Genomic DNA, 17,743 nt, shown 5'->3' on the forward strand with positions numbered 1-17,743 from the left:
TTATGATCAGGGATGATATTTCAGGGTCAGTGATTAAATTCCATCAAACACAATTCTTTATTCTTGAGTAATTTCATGTACCTTGACCTTGCTCTACACACCTTCATATATTTGCTCACATCTGTGGCTTAAACCACAGTTTGCTCTAGCTAATAGTATTACTTTAAAGTGAGCTTTTCGCAGCATATTTTCCTTCTTCAATTCTACTGATTGCTGTAAACAAATTGGTTCTGTTTTAAATAATCCTTGGAAGCAGTTCTCAAAGTTTTGAACGAGAACACCTTAATAGACATACATTTATCAAGGACCTTGAATAGCTTTTGTTTATATAGTTCACATATATATATCCCATAATATAAATTAAAACTGATTTTTAAAAATATATATTTATTAGTTTAAAGAAAAATAAACCCACTAGATGCTAATATGAATAGCATATCTAATGAAAAATAATTGATTCTAAAAAACTTATAAAAATAACATTCTTTGGAAAATCCCTTTTAAAATTTGTCTTGTGTGCATGTGTGTTCAGTCTCTTCTGTCATGTTCGACTCTTTGCAGCCCTATAGACTGAAGTTCCCCAGGATCCTCTGTCCATGGGATACTATAGGAAAGAACACTGGAGTAGATTGCCATACTCTCCTCCAGGGGATCTTCTCTACCCAAGGATCAAACCCACATCTCCTGCATCTCCTGAATTGCAGGTAGATTCTTTTATATCTGAGACACAGGGAAAGCCCCCAAATCTATCTTAATACTAGACAGCTGGAATTTGTCATGCCTTTTTGCTTACAACATGCTGATCTCTCTATTTGTCTGAAGATTATGAAGAGAATCAAACCCCACATACACACACACACACACACACACACACACACACACATGGGGCTTTCCTGGTGGCTCAGAGGGTAAAGTGTCTGACTGAAATGCAGGAGACCTGGGTTCGATCCCTGGGTCAGGAAGATCCCCTGGAGAAGGAAATGGCAACCCACTCTAGTACTCTTGCTTGGAAAATGCCGTAGGTGGAGGAGCCTAGTAGGGCACAGTCCATGGGGTCACAAAGAGCTGTACACTGAGCAACTTCACATCTCACACATATATGTGTATGCAGATGGATAGATAGGAGACTTACTTAAACTGTCTTTTCTGAAAATTGTAGATGTTCTTATTTTATACTAAATCAAACTACATCAAACTCAGTAAACGGTAATTTATTAAGAGTAGGTTGTAATATGAACTCTGAGACTCTGTTAATGAATTTTATATGCTTACACTGAGGTCTATGTAATGGTTCTATGAAGATGTAGAAGACCTTTTAGAACTGACATCCAAAAAAGATGTCCTTTTCATTAGAGGAGACTGGAATGCAAAAGTAAGACAAGAAACACCTGGAGTAACGGGCAAATTTGGCCTTGGAGGACAGAATGAAGCAGGGCAAAGGCTAATAGAGTTTTGCCAAGAGAACGCACTGGTCACAGCAAACACCCTCTTCCAAAGAGAAGACTCTACACATGGACATCACCAGATGGTCAGTACTGAAATCTGATTCATTATATTTGCAGCCAAAGATGGAAAAGTTCTATACAGTCAGCAAAAACAAGACTGGGGGCTGACTGTGGCTCAGATCATGAACTCCTTATTGCCAAATTCAGACTTAAATTGAAGAAAGTAGGGAAGACCACTAGACCATTCAGGTATGACCTAAATCAAATCCCTTATGATTAGAGAAATAGATTCAAGGGATTAGATCTTATAGACAGAGCGCCTGAGGAACTACAGATGGAGGTTTGTGATATTGTACAGGTGACAGGGATCGAGATCATCCCCAAGAAAAAGAAATGCAAAAAAAGCAAAATGGCTGTCTGAGGAGGCCTTACTAATAACTGAAAAGAAGAGAAGTGAAAAGCAAAGGAGAAAAGGAGAGATACATCCATTTGAATGCAAAGTTCCTAAGAATAGCAAGGAGAGATTAGAAAGCCTTCCTCAGTGATCAGTGCAAATAAGTAGAGGAAAACAATAGAATAGGAAAGATTTGAGATCCCTTCAAAAAAATTAGAGATACTAAGGGAACATTTCATGCAAAGATGTGCTCAATAAAGGACAGAAATTATATGGACCTAACAGAAGATATTAAGAAGAGGTGGCAAGAATACACAGAAGAACCGTACAAAAAAGATCTTCATGACTCAAATAATCACAATGGTATGATCACTCACCTAGAGCCAGACATCCTGGAATGGGAAGTCAAGTGGGCCTTAGGAAGCATTACTTTGAACAAAGCTGGTGGAGGTGATGGAACCAGCTGAGCTGTTTCAAATCCTAAAAGATGATGCTGTAAAAGTACTGCACTCAATACGCCGGCAAATTTGGAAAAGTCAGCAGTGGCCATAGGACTGGAAAAGGTCAGTTTTCATTCCAATCCCAAAGAAGGGCAATGCCAAAAAATGTTCAAACTACCACACAATTGGACACATCTCACACACTATGTAATGTAAAGTAATGCTCAAAATTCTCCAAACCGGGCTTCAACAGTATGTGAACCGTGAACTTCCAGATGTTCAAGCTGGATTTAGAAAAGGCAGAGGAATCAGAGATCAAATTGCCAACATCTATTGGATTATTAAAAAATCAAGAGAGTTTCAGAAAAACATCTATTTATTCTTTATTGACTATGCCAAATCCTTTGACTGTGAGGATCACCACAAACTGTGGAAAATTCTTAAATAGATGGAAATACCAGACCACCAGACCTGCCTTTGTCTGGAAGCAACAGTTAGAACTGGACCTGGAGCAACAGACTGGCCCCAAAAAGGGAAAGGAGTATGTCTAGGCTGTATATTGTCACCCTGCTTATTTAACATATGCAGAGTACATCATGAGAAATCCTGGACTGGATGAAGCACAAGTTGGAATCATGGTTGCTGCGAGAAGTATCAATAACCTCAGATATGCAGATGACACCACCCTAATGGCAGAAAGCTAAGAAGAACTAAAGAACCTCTTGATGAAGGTAAAGAGAAGAGTGAAAAAGCTGGCTTAAAACTCAACAGAAAACTAAGATCATGGCATCTGTTCCTATCACTTCATGGCAAATAGATGGGGAAACAGTGGAAACAGTGACAGACTTTTTTTGGGGGGGAGGTGCTTAAAAATCACTGGAGACTGTGACTGCAGTCATGAAACTAAAAGATGCTTACACCTTAGAAGGAAAGTTATGAGCAACCTAGACAGCATTTTAAAAAGCAGTCATTACTTCACCAACAAATGTCCATCTAGTCAAGGCTATGGTTTTTCCAATAGTCATGTATGGATGTGAGAGTTGGACTATAAAGAAAGCTGAACACCAAAGAATTGATGCTTTTGAACTGTGATATTGGAGAAGACTCTTGAGAGTCCCTTGGACTGCAAGGAGATCCAACCAGTCCATCCCAAAAGAAATCAGTCCTGAATATTCATTACAAGGACTGATGTTGAAGCTGAAACTCCAATACTTTGGCCACCTGATGTGAAGAACTGATTCATTTGAAAAGACCCTGATGCTGGGAAAGATTGAAGGTGGGAGGAGAAGGGAATGGCAGAGAATGAGATGGTTGGATGGCATCACTGACTCAATGGACATGAGTTTGAGTAAACTCCAGAAGTTGATGATCTACATGGAGGCCTGGCATGCTGCAGTCCATGGGGTTGCAAAAAGTTGGACATGACTGAGTGACTGAACTTAACTGAACTGAGGTCTATTTAGTTTGCTTGGCACTTCAAACAAATTTTTGTTCAAACTTAACTTGTAAACTATGCTTTGGTGTTTTGGAAGCTATTAGATAATAGATAGTTATGCAGATCTTCCAAATGTTGCAACATTACATAATATAATGTAGAGAAATACTATTTATTAAAAGCAGCAAGTCTTATCACTGTTCTGAATCTGTCAAGCTCTAGGTAACAGGTTTGTGCTCTGCCGCTAAGTTAGGTCTAACTTTTGAAACTCCATGGACTGTAGACCACCAGGATCCTATGTTCATGGTATTCTCCAGGCAAGGATACTGGAATAGGTTGCCATTTCCTTCTCCAGGGGACCTTCCTCACCCAGGGATCAAATTTGCATTTTGGCGCTGGCAGATGTGTTCTTCTTTCCTCTGCCACCTTGGGAAGTCCTTAAGTTAGCAAAATTACATTAATTTTAGGGCTCCCCTGGTAGGTCCATGGCAAACTATCTGCCTGCAATGCCACAGACCCAGGTTTGATCCCTGGATTGGGAAGATTCCCTGGAGAAGGGAATGGCTATTCACTCCAGTATTCTTCTCTGGAGAATTCCACGGACAGAGGAGTCTGGCGAGCTATAATCTATGGTGTCCCAAAGATTTGGATACACCAAAGGGACTAACATTTTCACTTTTCATTATATTAATATATTGATACTATGCTGCCACCATATAATAACTTATATATTGCACTGAAATGCTGTCAAAGGAATATACCTTTGGCTTATAAGTTTTTTGACTATTGTCCTGGGCTGTATTCAACTGGTTCCCTAGGGTTGATGGGCTTCACACATTGTTACCAAAATAATTAGTTATGAATATGTGAATGTAAAGAGGGTTTACAGAAATCAACATTTTCTTAATGATTGGGAACACTTCCTGTTATCATTGTTATAAGTATTCAGCAAAAGTTTCTTAATCAAAATCAATATTTACTCTTATTTTTTTATGAAGTTGCTTTTCCTCATACTTGGATTTAAATTTGATTTAATAAATCTTAAACTCTCCAAAGGTATCTTCTGCAGCCATGTTTTCTTTTTCTTACTTAATATTTTTATTTTCAATTATTCTCTGCAAGCAATTTTATTCACCAGTCTGTTTCAAAGTTTTCTATAGTCCCATAAAAACTTTACATTGTTATGCCTGTAACTAACTTTCTTAACAGATCCTATCAATTTTTCTTTCCATACACTGCATTTTCCCTAGAGCAGTAATGCCCTTTTGTGGAATGGTAGCTAATACTGTACTATGCAGAATGAGAAGAACTGATTAATTGCTTTTAGAATAGTAAATGAAGCCTTTTAATTTAATGAATATTTCAACAGAATCAATTCACTTTGTCTCTCTAAAGGCAAAATCCCATTGGGAGAACTTCTTTGGGGTGACCTAGAGATCAAATCGGAACCTCTGTGAGGTTGGCATCCAACCACGTGTTTTCACAAGCACTTAGATTATCTGTATAATTCTAATAGATTATCCCATAACCTAAAATGCATTCAATTTCAAGAGTTTAGATTTATAAATTATCCTTGGGTATTGTGAGTTGTAAGGCCAGGGCATGAGCTCTCTCTATCTGAGATCTGTCTGTTCTAAGAATATTGCTGAAGTTGGATTGCTTAAAAGGCATGAGAATGTAATGGATAGGATGGTAGGCTAAGAGCACAATCTATGTGTGGTAAAGGAAATGAACTGCAGTTTAAATCCTGTGAGCATGACACAATACAACTCATTTATACGACAGCCATTTGAATCTTTGAACTAGCTTGATCTTATAATCGTAGTCTTGAATTTTAAACCAAATATCAAGGCTTTTTTTTTTTCTAATCGCTTAAGCATTTACTTATCCTTTAACTTAGTCTGCCATGCTTCATTTTCTATTCATTTGAAAAGGTAGCAACTGCATTGATTATTAAGTTGCTTTCTGTGAAAATCCTTTTTCTCTGATGGAAAATTGCATAAAGACAATTGATAATTATTTTATTGAATTTGAATAAAATATAATTATGTTTTCATGAATGTAGGTACATGTTTATGTACATAAATATATATTCAGGAAAATTTTAAGATATTAAAATATTACCCTTAGAGGTAAGGTCAATATTAAAAGCAGATGCAAAATTGGAATTTCTGATGCTCTTGACAATTTTGTTTTGCTGATTTTCAAAGAAACTTTAGACACAAGCTTCATAATTGCTTAATACAAATGTAGTGAGAATAAAGTACAACAATGTAAAAATTGTAAAACAAGAGATGCTAGAATTCTACTACTCAAAAATAAGTCTCTTTTATGCATAGCAATTTAAAAAAGATTGCAATTTCTTCATTTGCATATATTTTTTTTAATATTTCTTGTGATCGCATCTTCCCTTTGGTTGTCTGACTTGAAATCAACTGATACTTCCAATCTTCATTGCAATAAAGTCTTCTAAATATATTCATTAAATTAAAATCATGGATATTTATAAAATGTAGTGAAATACTTAAAATAAGAGGACTAGCAACAGGGCATGGAGATGAATAATAATATACAGTAGAAAAAGAACTTAAAAAACCACCTTCAGAAATCCTGTTTACACAAAACAAACTGCAAAAATGTGAAAACTAGAAAGGAAGAAATTATAAACATCTAATAAGCTATTTGGTTCTCTGGACATTGGTACCTAGAAAATTAGAAGATAGTAAGATCTTACTTAAATATTCAAAAATTGGAACTTTATGAAATAGTTGTTTGAGGATAAGTAGCAATCATTCTCAATGTTTTGGAACCTGCACCTATATTTAGAAGTAACTTTATAACAAATTTCAGTATAATATAAGAAAAAAATAACTTCCATATTTGGAGCTTTAGTGAGGTATTCGAGCCTACATATTTGGGTTGCCTTTATCTTCACTGTGTGGTGGTTAAGTCATGTCCAACTATTGTGGCCCCAAGGACTGCAGCCTGCCAGGCTCTTCTGTCCACGTGGTTCTCCAAGCAAGAATACTGAAGTGGGTGGCCATTTCCTTCTCCAGGGGATCGTCCAGACCTAAAAATCAAACCCAGGTCTCCGCACTGCAGGCAGATTCTTTACTGACTGAGCTAAGAGAGAAGCCCCCTTATCTTCACTCTATCTCCCAAATAATCTTTGGGAGATTTCCCAAGCTGTCAGTTCAGAAGGCTGGAGAAAATTTGCTGAACAGAGGTAGGAAAAATTTAAAGGTCCAGTTAACAGTTTTTCTAAGTCAAATTTGCTTTCAATGTAGCAAAGTGATGACATTAGGAAATGTTCTCCACTGAGTTGTTTTACATTTGACTCCATCTCAAAATCTGTCTATACTCTTTCACTACATTTTCAAACCCTCAATTTACAGAAGTCATCATTATCCATGAACTGTTCTAAGTTAGACAACTCATATTTCCTCTTTGGAAGGTAATTTGAGCAGCTTGGAACAGAAGATTTATGGAGGACATGAATATACTAAGATGCTGAAGAAGACTAATGCACCACATTTATGTAGTCTGAAGTTTATAGCTGTCCTCATTAAACAGCTGGCCAGAACTAAGCTGAAAGAGTTTTTGTGACTGCTGTGAAAAAGTGTTTGACTCTTTAGAGTCATTCCCCGAAATGGTTGGAAAGCATCACTCTATGTTACTGTTTCTTATATTTAATAATGCACATAACTCATTTTAAAATGATTAGCTTCTGCAGTGTTGACTCTCTTAGTTTGCTTTGGCTGTTATAAAATACCACAAGTTGGGCAGTTTACAAATAGCAAAACCTTCTTTCATTTTTTGGTCTGTGTAACTGAGGGTGTATTAATTTTTTTGTTGTTGTTATTTTCAAATAAACAGCTTCAGGTTTATTGCTTCTCTTTATTCCTTATCCCTTTTCTATTGAATTGATATTTAATTGATTTCCATTGTGTATTGTTTTTCTTCTTTCATACTTATTTAGTCTTATATGTACCACAGCTTCTTTATCCATTCATCTGTCAATAGACACCTAACTTGCTTCCATGTTCTGGCTATTGTAAACAGTGTTGTAATGAACACTGCAGTACATGTGTCTTTTTCAATTTTGTTTTCCTCAGGGTATATGCCTACTAGTGGGATTGCTGGGTCATATGGTGGTTTTATTCCTAGTTTTTTTTAAGGAATCTTCATACTGTCTTCCATGGTGATTATATCAATTTACATTCCTACCAACAGTGCAAGAGGGTTCCCTTTTCTCCACACCCTCTCCAACATTTATTGTTTGTAGACTTTTTGATGATGGTTATTCTGTCTAGTGTGAGGTGATATCTCACTGTAGATTTGCGTTTCTCTAATAATAAGCGATGCTGAGCATTTTTTCATGTGTTCGTTAGCCATCTATATGTCTTCTTTGGAGAAATGTCTGTTTACGCCTCTTTCCCACTTTTTGATTGGATTGTTTGTCTGGTATTGAGTTGTATGAGCTACTTGTATATTTTGGAGATTAATCCTTTATCAGTTGTTTCATTTGCTACTTTTTTCCTCCCATTCTGAGAGTTTATTTAGTCTTAAATTGCTCTTTTTTTTCTAGACTCTTGAGGTTTAAGTGTAGAGTTTTGGTTTCAGGCTTTTTCTTTCTAATAAAACATTTAAAATTTTAAATTACTCCCTAAGAATTTCTTCATATACAATTTTTATATGTTCTGGATTTCTATCAACCAAGATTTTATCTAATATTCCTTAGCATTTTTTGCTTGACCCATCAGTTGTTTAGAAGGCCTAAATTAATTTCTAAGTATTTACAAAGTTTTAAAATTTTTGCTAGTCTCAAAATTAATTCTTCTTTGCTCAGAGGATACATTCCATATTATTATCTTTTTAAATTCATTAAAATTTAAATATGGACTAAAATATGATCTATATTGGTTAATATTTCATGTGCATTTAAAAATAATGCATATTATGCAATTTACATGGCAATTTTATATATTTTAATACTTAGATATAAGATATATTTATGATATATTTATCATTATTATATATTTGGGGTATGTAGAAATTGCATCATGATTAAGTGTTCCATCTCTAATAATATTCCTTGTATTTAAGTTTTACTTTTCTTATATTTATTTAACCACTCAACTTTTTTTATGCTTTTTTGTTTGTTGGATATTTCCCCCTGCTTGCATTCAGCTTAAGTATGTAAATAATTAAGAAGTCTATATCCTGTGGACAGTGTATTATGTCCTCTATTTTTTAAATCTCAGTCTTTTGAATGGTATGTCTAGTCCGTTTACATTTAATGCAATCAGTGGTACTATTGTATTTATTTATGTCTAACATTTTGATATTTGCTTTCTATTTTGCCTTCATTTTTAAATTTATCCTGTTTCTTCTTTCTTAATTTACTCTGTGTTAAACAAAAATGCAATATATTTTAAAAATTTCTTATTGATATTATAGCATTTACATTGATATTTTTGAAATCTTTGGAAGGATTGAAATATGCTTTTTTAATTTGTTGCAATCTTGTTGCATTTAATATTGAATTACTTCTACAAAATGTTGGAAATGTGCCTGCAATGATATATTTCCATTCATAACTTATTCTATTGCTAGCATTTTCATAAATGTTATAGGCACAATAATATACTGATGTAATTTTTGTTTTAAACAATAACATGGTTTTAGGGAAAAGACAAAAATATGTGGGTGTATGTTTACTCACATACCATTTCCAGCATTTAAATCCTTTTTATTCACATTCATCTTGCCATCTGGAGTCACTTTCTTCAGCTTAAAGAACTTACTTTAGCAATTCCTACAGTGCAGATCTGCTAATAATTTGTTCTTTCCACTTTTGATTTATATAAACATGTCTATGTTATTTTCATTAAAAAATAAATATGTTAGATGGAGAGACTTTGTTTGGCCAATTATGAATATTTTTCTTTCAATGTATGGGATATCATATTATAATTGTTTTTCGTGAATGTGAAAGAAGAGAGTGAAAAAGCTGGCTAAAAACTCAACATTCAAAAATCTAAGATCATGGCATCCAGTCCAATCAATGTCATGGCAAATAGATGGGGAAACAGTGGAAACAGTGACAGACTTTATTTTCTTGGGCTCCAAAATCACTGCAGATGGTGAAATTAAAAGATGCTTGCTCCTTGGGGAAAAAAAAAAAAAAAACTAGACAGGATATTACAAAGCATAGACTTTACTTTGTGACAAAGCTTCATTTAAGTAAAAGCTTTGATTTTCCCAATAGTTATACATGTTTGTGACAGCCTATAAAGAAGGCTGAGTGCCGAAAAATTGATGCTTTTGAACTGTGGTGTTGGAGAAGACTCTTGAGAGTCCCTTGGACTGCAAGGAGATCCAACCAGTCCATTCTAAAGGAAATCAGTCCTGGGTGTTCATTGGCAGGACTGATGCTCAAGCTGAAGCTTCAATACTTTGACCACCTGATGTGAAAAACTGACTCATTGGAAAAGACCCTGATGCTGGGAATGATTGAAGGTGGGGGCAGAGGAGACAACAGGGGATGAGATGGTTGGATGGCATCACTGACTTTGTGAACATGAGTTTGAGCAAGCTACAGAAGTTGGTGACGGACAGTGAAGCTTGGCGTGCTACATTTCATGAAGAGTTGGACACAACTAAGCAACCGAACTGAATTGAATGAGAATCAGCCATTAATCACATTGGTTTTCTCTCGTACATAAAGTGTTTACCTTTGTATGTGAAACACTTTCAGCATGTTCCTATGATTGGTTTTCAGCTAACCTGAAGAGTAGTTTTCTTTGTTTGTATTCTGCTTAGGATTTAATTATTTACAACAATTTTCAGTCATTATTTTTTTTTCTCTCCTTTTCACTCTGCCTTCTTTCACTCTGATATTCAAATTTCACTTTTTTTTCTTGTCACTTAATATTTTCACATGGGTCTCTGAGACTCATTTTAGTTCCCTTAAATGTTTTCTTTATGTTCTCTAGGCTTAAAAAAAACAAAAAGTTCTCTTATCTCTTTTAAAATACTAATTCCCTCTCCCTCTATCATTTCCAGTCTCTGTTGAAACAATCTGCTAAGTATTGTATTTCAGTTTTTGAGCTAATCAGCTTTGGCATTTCATTTTTCATTGTTTCTATTTCTCTGTTTTGGGTTTTCCCAGTAGCTCAGCAGTAAAGAATATGCCTGCAATGCTGCAGAGGCAAGAGACGTGGGTTTGACCCCTGGGTCAGGAAGATCCCCTGGAGGAGGGCATGGCAACCCACTCCAGCACTCTTGCCTGGAAAACCCCATGGACAGAGGAGCCTGGTTGGTTACAGTCCATAGGATCACAAAGAGTTGGACATGACTGAAACAACTTAGTATGCAAGCACATCTCCCCACATTATGGCCTTTCCCCCCTCCCTTTATATTGTTTGAATGTTTCTGTAAAAACTGTTTTTAAGTCTTGAATTCCTGTGTCAAATATCTGTCTGTGACGACTGACTTGGAATCAGTTTTGGTAGACTGCTTTTTACCCTGAGTATAAGACTTGCTTCCATATCTTTGGATCTCTATAAAATATTGGAAAATTGGGCAATAGACATAAGATGTAGTACTGACTCATATTCTGTTATCCTCTTCAAAAGATTCTCAGTTTTTTGTTCTGACAGTCTTTGACATCCTAGCCTCAAGCTATAAGCTATTTTTCTTCCACTGTGTGTAGTAGTTGATATCTGGTCAGCTCTCATCTGTTCTTGCTCTAGCCTATTGCAGTTTCACTCTGGACTTCTAGAATTTTCCTCTGTAGCTGCAGAGTTTGGTGTTCAACTAAATATTTGGGTACAGTCATGCACAGTCTTTGGGGCTTATCCTCTCTTTGGTCCCTTTATTTCTATGCAATGCCTCAAAAACTCTTGGCTACTTGTCTTCTTGGTATGTCATCTCATACCTCAAAGAATAAAAATCTAGCTTCCAGCTGCCAAAGCTCTGAAGAAACTGGAAATATATTCGCTTAAAAAACAAACAATTACAACAGACTCAAAAATCTCAAAGTGAAGCTTTGTCTTGCAGGTATGCATTCTTCTCTGGTTCCTGATTATGGAAGTAGGTCTTCATAGTTGGTAGTGAAAATATTTCAAGCCTATAGTTACATGACAGGGTGATCTCTCTATGAAATATAAAGTTAGCTAAATAACATTTTCAGACATTGGATTTCTTAAAAAATGTCCTTCATATGCACCTTACATTAGAAAGCTACTGGAGGAAAAGCTTTCCACAAATGAGAAAGAAAAATCAGGAAAAACATAAAAACAGGATCTATTTCAGGAAAGTAGCAGGATAACTGCCATCCTATTCAGGTGATAATGAAGGAAGAATCTACACTGTATGTTGTGCATCAAAAATGGCCAAGAAGGTACATCTTCAAAATAGAAAAAAATCACGGACTGCTTGAGGCATGTGAAGGAATTGAGATTTAGGCTAATAAGGAAAGTTTGGCTGTAAATTAGGTTTAAAATCTACAGAAAGTTACAAAGAAAAAAATTAAGAAAAAACAAAATAGTGTGCAAGAGGGTTTACAATAATCTTTGCAAATGTGTGTCATCTGCAAATATACGGTTCAAGTTGTATCCCCAATAAATGAATATCTCATTAAACTTTTATATACTGATAATTTAAAAGATTTTTAAGGGACAGGGATACCAAATAAAATACAAGGATGCATAGTTAAATCTGAATTTCTAGTAAATAATATATATATTTTTTATGTTTAAGTAACACAACGGAGTTGCAGAGTTGGAGATGACTTACTGACAGAACAATATCAACAACGGAAAAAAATAAGATGTTTTTAGACATAGAATTCTCACATAAATTCTATTAAATAGGTTTCATTTTGCTTCTCTAACAGACTGAAAAACAAAGTCAAAGGATTTAAGTATCTCTAAGTTAACTAATCTATAAGAACCAAACATTTAGTCAGACAGACAGTTACAAAAGTGTCTTTCTTCAACAACCTAACAAAGTTAGGTTGTTCCATTTGTTCTATTATGGTTGATTGCTTTCGATTCAATTGCACAACTCTCATGATACTGGGAAAAATTGAAGGCAGGAGGAGAGAGGGATGACAGAGGATGAGATGGTTGGATGGCATCATCAACTCGACGGACATGAGTTTGAGCAAGCTCTGGGAGTTGGTGATGGACAGGGAAGCCTGGAATGCTGCAATCCATGGGGTCTCAAAGAGTCAGATATGACTGAGAAACTGTACTGAATTGAATGATTTTTGAATAAAGGTTTATTACTGCATATCTTCTTTTGTTCCGTGTCAACTTGTTCATTTCAATGCATTCAGTAATTGAAGCTTTACCCTATGAAATTTTAAATGAAAGCAAAATAATATTTTAATGAAAATATATATATTCTGAAATATGTATTTAATATTCAATGTTTGATAAGATGATTACTATCAGTTTAAGGGTCCTAAGGGGGTACAGAGTTTTGGGCCAATCTCTGTCAATTATGCTTGCTCTGAATCTAGCAAGATTCTAAATGTTGTTTCTTAAGGATGATTTTTTTCTTACCTCCATTGAAATTTACAAAGCTTTTAGCTTGCATAGGAGAGAATGTAGGAAGGTTAACTGCATAGACATTTATCATTTTTAAAACAAAATCAGGTTCTATAAAAGACACATGGTGTAGTACCCACTCCTACATACCATAAGATTATCCACTTCCATGATGATAACCAAAAATGAATCAGTGTTGTATGTTTGGTTTACATCCGCCTTTTAAGAATTAAGGAACACTTCTCTCAACCACTCCTATTTACTTCATCTTTTCAAATGGGAAAACACTTTTCTCTGAATTGATGACTACTTATTTTTCAGCTAAAGTAAATACAGGTCTATATCTCTTTTCATTTGTGTGAGAAGCTGACACATTCTGTCACAACATCGCTTGAGTAAATGGGAAAGTGACAGCTTCCTGGCAAAATTTTAAAGAGATAAACATCTATTTTTGTTTAAACAGCCACTAAAAAAATCAGATAGAAGCTTTCCATGTTGAAAGGATGAAGAATACACAAGTGGTGCAAATTGGTAAATGAATGCGTGCTGGATAACTTCTGAAGTTTACCTCTATGTTTTAACCACAGGTCAGTATTTTCTGGGATTAAAGAATAAGTCTTCAAAGAATAAATCCTATCAAGATAATAGGATAGAATTATCAACAAACTAGACTAACATAATTTTTAAAAATCAAACAACAATATTCACAGAAACATTTTCTTCTAAATTAAAATATCAAATATTTTCTCTTTCCTGTATTTGTGAGGTTTTAGTCAAGTGTTCTATTTCTAAAATCATATTATTTGGTTTAAATTTAATTTTCTAAAATTATTGTTACTTAGATTTGTATACCACATTTAAAATAATATGCTTATATAATGTTTTTTTCTTTATAGTTATATAAATGTTACTACTTTCACCTGGCTTATTTCTCTGAAAATCTATTCACATATGTCAAATTATTGCTCAAATTACAAAATTACTTATGAAATTTGTATTTTTCTTTTGTTTGCCATTAAGCCTTTAAAAATAGAATCACATAATTCATTATTAATGTATTTAAAATAAGGCAAGTATGTTAAATGTGGTCTAAAGTATTTAGTAAACAAGAAAGCTGTGTTAATTATTGAGACATAAGACCACATGAATGTCAGAGGTAGGTATTTATGTGTCTTTTTTTATTTTATGACTCTCATATTTATAATTCCTACTGATACTGCATTCAGTTCAGTTCAGTTAAGTAGTTATAAATATGAGAGTGGCTCAGATGGTAAAGAATCCACCTGCAATGCAGGAGACCTGGGTTCGATCCCTGGGTTGGGAAGATCCCTGGAGGAAGGCATGGCAACCCATTCATTCTTACCTGGAGAATCCCCATGGACAAAGGAGCCTGTGGCCCTGCAGTCCACGGGATTGGAAAGGGTCAGACATGACTGAATGACTAAACACGCACTGATTTTTTAACCTTTATACCACTATACGATCTTCTTCAGAATTTCCTTGCAAGCAATATGATGTTCAATCTTGTGTATTTCATGTCGTTCAGGTAACACTTTGAGTCTAGCACTGAAACACCCATAATGCAATTCTGTACTTCTTTTTCATCTCTTTCCATACATCCTCAGCCAAACCACTTCATGGTTCTTGGAAGGTGAGAATAACAAGGGATGTTAATTTATTTTTTCAGTTACAAATTAGAGGACAAACATACTAAATGGTACCTGTAGAGACTAGTACCAATTAAGTAGAATCATATACTGATAACTGATAAGTTATATGATCAATACAGTGATTGGAAAATAGGCAAATGAAAATAGGGTTCAAACTCTTCCAACAGTTCAGATGAAAATGGATTTTTTGTAGGAGAAATTAAAAAAAAGAGTCACAGATTATGAAATGCTGTTGCTTTACTTATTTTATTGAGCTGTCAGGTAATCTTGAAATGCCAGGGATACTGTGTTCAAAAAAAGGAGAAGAAAAGTTTTATAACATTCACAAACTTCCTTTGAATCTTACTGTTCAGAATCTTTGGGAACATATGTTGTCATGGTTTGTGTGTGAGAAAAACATTTTCCTTCGTCTACATGTATATAAGCATCTAAACTTGAACTTCATTTCAAACTTTGTCACTTGCCTCTGCTCTGACAGTCATTGTGATTTACATACACAGAGAGAACTTGAGCGTGCAGTCAAGATGTTCAGGAAAAATCAGAAGTAGAGGACCTAAAAACACTGCCGTCTTTCTATGGTGACCAGAACCTCCAATACTCCGACCTTAGTTTTGAGCTATTCCGAAGCAAGAAGTGAGAAAGGTGGGCTGGGATTTAAATAAACAGCGTATTCATTTTACATTGATGTCTCTTGATTAACAGTAGAAGACATCACTCCTGAAAGCATCTGCAGTGTCAGTAATTCCATTAACAAAGAAGCCACTTTATTATCAACATACTGTAGATTCATTTTAATGTGTCATTTGCACTTCAAAGTCGCATAACTTTTATTATGGTAAATCAATTAAAACTATTTCTCATGATAATTTATCTTCTGTGGAGTTTATCATCTCAGAGAATGCAATATTTCCCAATTTAACTTCCAAGACAAAAGTGATGCAATTTGAATGTCTTTTACTGAGCTTATTAAGCATAAAGATCACAGAAATTTCAAACCCTGAAAGATAACTGTTTCATCTATGTGATAAAATGGAAGCCACATTTTTTTTGTAGTGTATTATAGGTAGTGGAGACAGTATGCTAATTAGTAATATAACCTCATTTACTGATTTTCTATGTCTCCCATTTTAAACTATAATCGTGTAAAAGCAGATAGTTTCTCTGATTAGTTTTAAAGAGAATGTAAAGATTTATGTAAAAAAACATGTTATTAAAGATTTGCAAGATGCAGTTATTTTTTTTTTTTTTAGTTTAAATGACTTTGTAAGCACATGCTTCAAAGATTTACATACATTTCTTATCCTCAGAAACTGCCAGTATTTTTTGACCTTTTGCTGAATATTTCTTAAGCAAGCAGTTTTGATATCTGTTTGCAACCTGAAAATGTTTGTATGGAAATGTGAAATTTTATGCTTTTCTAAATTGAGTATTTATACTTAGAGGGTATTTTCAAACATTCTCTTTACTGTCCAATTGAGTTTAACTCAGAACTTCTGTCAATAGAGATAGAAGAGAAGAGGAAATACATGTAATTATGAATGGTAATCAGAATATATAAGTACTATATAAAGAACAGTGTAGTTTACTTAATAATATAATATTAAACTTTGGTTTATTTTATGACAGAATTAAGAACTTTTAATATTTTTTCTGAGATCATATTTATTGGAAAACCTCATTAAAATGTACACAATATTCATTTTCTTATTAATATCTTTAGGTTCTCAGTTTCTAAGTATGAAGACATTTATGCCAGCAAACATTTTGTATCTATTAATTTCATTTTTGCAAGAAAACTGTTTCTACAGTACACAGAAGGAGTAGGACTTAGAAAAATGAAGTTACTATACACTATCAGAAACTGTACCCTTGATTTCAGCTTTACTAATGTGGAAATTGTGATCTAATATCAAAGAATTATGCTTGTAAAAAGACCAGAGAGTAAAGTCAAATTAATTATAATAAACTCACTTTCTCCCATCATCATAGCAGTGCCTAAAGGATTCCCTGAGGATGGTTGGATCTAGGCTGAATAGTTGAAGCACTGGCTGGTGTTGTTAGAAATCATGAAGATTTAAGCTAAAGAGACTTAGAGCCTAAAATCTTATGTATGCCATGTATGTGTATTACTTTAGAAATTTTAAATATCCCATACCTATTTTGTTGCTGGTGGTGGTAGTGGTCATGGTGATGATAGTAAAGTGACATCTATATTAATTATTGCAAGGATAGTATATGTAAAACATTGAAATCTGGTAGCATGCAAATCAAATACTATCAACTGTGGTTCTGATCCCTTTAATCAGTCTACACCATTAACCCAGAGGCTGTTAGCACCCCTGAACCTCATGGCTATGTATTCCAAATTGCAATTAGGCTTCCTCACTTAAGTGATCTTTAGTTTGATCAGCTCACTGTTGCTTTCTTCTTACTGTTATATAGTGTGACTATAAAAATAGATCTTTATGGTTCAGAGGAAAATTTACAAATGAACTAAATTTCAAGATGATGTAGTCACCTTTTTGGATAGTTTCCGTGATTTCATAATTAACTACTTCTAGAACTTACACCCATCTCTTATCCCTGAAAACTTCTAATATCCCACCCTATTTTGAATATTTCTAATATCTCAAAATACTTTGAATATTTCTGAAATAAGCAGTTTTATACCCATTTGCAGCCTGAAAATGTTTGTATGGAAATGAGAAATTCTATGCTTTTTAACATTGAATCTAAATATTCTAAATAAGTATGTGCACTTTTAGATTATACACCTCACATATATTCTGTGTGCATTTG

The sequence above is a fragment of the Odocoileus virginianus genome, chromosome 8, assembly GCF_023699985.2.
Source record: "Odocoileus virginianus isolate 20LAN1187 ecotype Illinois chromosome 8, Ovbor_1.2, whole genome shotgun sequence".
Classification (NCBI taxonomy): Eukaryota; Metazoa; Chordata; class Mammalia; order Artiodactyla; family Cervidae; genus Odocoileus; species Odocoileus virginianus.